Source organism: Elephantulus edwardii, unplaced genomic scaffold, assembly GCF_000299155.1.
Source record: "Elephantulus edwardii isolate Elephantulus edwardi_28Jun2011 unplaced genomic scaffold, EleEdw1.0 scaffold00113, whole genome shotgun sequence".
NCBI classification, from domain to species: domain Eukaryota; kingdom Metazoa; phylum Chordata; class Mammalia; order Macroscelidea; family Macroscelididae; genus Elephantulus; species Elephantulus edwardii.
The window spans coordinates 7,415,027-7,417,873 of NW_006399863.1; the positions used below are offsets into that span (position 1 = coordinate 7,415,027).

General features: G+C 38.7%; 1 protein-coding gene across 1 annotated transcript in view; it reads right to left on the reverse strand.

Annotated features, from left to right (window-relative positions):
* CACNA2D3 (calcium channel, voltage-dependent, alpha 2/delta subunit 3) overlaps positions 1–2,847 on the reverse strand; it is a 1,138,585-nt gene that overhangs the window by 890,281 nt on the left and 245,457 nt on the right. The window lies entirely within an intron of this gene.

Below are 2,847 nucleotides of genomic sequence, written 5' to 3' on the forward strand. Positions count from 1 at the left end.
TCCTAGAGACCCTTAATCAGGTTTCTCAGGCTACAGATCTTTACAGGCTATGGCTGTCCATCTTTCTTCTGTGGAGTAGTTAGTGAACTTGAACCACAGCCTGACACGTTACACACTATGCCGTCAAGGTGTTCCTTGGAGACAAGGATGGTGAAACTTCACCTCACATACTTTGGGCATGTTACCAGGAGGGATCAGAAAAAGATAACACGTTGAGAAAGATGGAGAGGCAGAGAGAGAAAGAAAGACCCTCAACAAGACCACTTGACCCAGTGGCGGTAACAATGGGCTCAAGCATATAATAGATGATGAGTATGATGCCGGATGGGCAAGGTTTAGACCTGCTACCATGGTGTCATTAAGAATCAAAGTCAATTCAATAGCAACTTACAATAACAACAAGTTCACTTTTATGCAACAAGGACAGAGTCAAGTAGCTACAACAGAGACCACACGGCTCAAAACATCTAAAATATTTCCTATCTGGTCCTTTACGGAGAAAGTCTGCTGATATGGGAATTAAAGTAGATATTTAGGAAATTAACATGGCAGAGAAAGCAGTCTTATAAAAGTTTTATAATGTCAGAGTCACTGCTGTGGATTTCACTACATCAGTTCAACATCATAAAGGTTTATTGAAGGTTTCCAATGTAATCTCAGAGCTCACAGTAATATGCACCTACAAAAAGTTGGGAGAGAAACACTAAAGACACTTTACAGAAAGTTTCATAACTTATTATTCATAATTCATAACAAAGTCAAACTACATAATTTATAAGGAACTCATTTCACTGAGAGTTTACTAAAAATTATCAATTACAGATAAAATTTTAACTTCAAGCTCACCAACTGGTAAATAACTCATGTGAAGGAGAAGTTCTAAAAGTGATTCAGTGGAGGCCTTGGAGGGTCCCTGAGACTCTCACAGGACCCATGAGTTCTTCCTTTCTGCAAGAAGTTGAGTATTGCCAATCAATGGGAATGGACTCATTGGGACCTTCCAAAAGGTTTTCAGACGTTGTATATCACACAGGAGGAGGGTGCCTATTCTTCTTCCCCAGAGCAGCTGGTGGATTTGAACTGCCTATCTTCAGGTTGGCAGTGCAACTCCCTGCTGCCTAGGCTATCAGAGTCACCAGAGCTGCTGTCCTCTAACAGCATATCCACATGACGATGGCTTTTTTTCATCTGTTTCAACATATTTTAACAGCTTAACTAAATGTGAGAATCTAGTTGCCTTCTCTGGAGTCAAAAATAAACAAATGCCGCTCTATCAATTTCCTTTTGGGGTGGAGGGTTAGAGTTATTTGTTTCATAAAGTATGTTCATCATTTTAGGTGGTGGCTGTTGTGTGCAGTCAAGTGAGAGTTAACTATTAGTTGACCCTCCAATGGGGTTTCAAAGGCTGCAAATCTACAGGAGGAGACTGCCCATCTTTCTCCCTTGGAAGCCAATTGGCAACACAACTCTGTAAGCACTAGGCTGCCTGAGTTCTCTTTATGTTAAATAGTAAGTTGTTTGTTTGGGATTCTTTTTAACGTTTTCAATTAACTGCTGATTTTTAAATGTCTAATTTTCACTCTTAACACATTAAATTTCAGCAGATACACCCACATAAACAGAAGTTCTCAGGGGGTCCTCCATAATTTAAAGGAGTGTAAAAGAAGTCAAAAGACCAAAAATGTTGGTTTAATCAAATACGTAAGCTCATAACAACTAGCAAGAGGTTATTAACAAAATTTTTCTAAATGGAGTTCAAAATACTATCAAATGTCAATGTGGTCTATTCCATTTAGTAGTTACGAAAAGACAGAAAAACTTAAAATTCTGGGAACTGCATAATTTATTCTTTTTTTTCTTTTAGCCCTGACCTATTTGAAATTAAATTCTTGAGTGTAGCTTTTTCTATAGAGCAGGTAGTGGATTTGAACCACGTGCCTCTGGGTTGACGGCGCAACTTCTTACTGCTTAGCCACCAAAGCTCCAAAAAGATGTTAGATAAAATTATATTGGCCAGAATATATTCACCACAGAAATTCAAGTAGACTTTATTTACTGGCTCATGATGAAAAGACCACGACAATTATCTTTCTGTTAATCTTAAAAAAAACCAAAGAAACAACCGGATCCATTGCCTTAGAGGTGACTTTGATTTTTGGAGATGAGTTAGAGAGTCGAACTGTTCAGAACGATATTCATGGCTTTAATATCTTTTTTGTTTTTTTAATATATTGTGTTTACCTTCACCTACCTTGACTATTTATTAATTTTTGTTCCTCTCTCCCTCCCTTCTCAGCCCCATTAGTCCTCCATGCTTGATTCTGTGTGGAAATAGCTCTTTAATCTTCTACTGGTGGTTTTACACCCTAAGTGTCCTTTTTGTGACTGACTTATGTCACTCAGCATAGTCTGTTCTACATTCATTCGTGTTGTGCAGTTTCCCATGAATTCTTGGTTGTTTCTTAGTGATACATAGCACTTGACGGTGTGAACACAGTTTCTTCAGTTATCCATCTATTGGTGGACAGGTGGGTTATTTCCAGCTCTTTGCTGTTATAAGTAATACTGCCATAAACTCGGGAGTGGGTGTGCTCCTTTGTGGGGCAGCTGTTATTTCTTTAGGATCCATACCTAATAGTGGTGACGCTGGATCAAATGATATTTCTATTCCTAACTTTCACAGTGCCAAAATGCATTCCACAGAACACGATAATTTCTGAAATCTAAATTTATCTTTTTCTCTTCCATAGTAAAATATAAGGAGGGTCAGTGTTTCCTTGCTCTAAGGAAGGAGGTGCAGGGGTGTGTGTGTGTGTGTGTGTGTGTGTGTGTGTGTGTGTGTGTGTG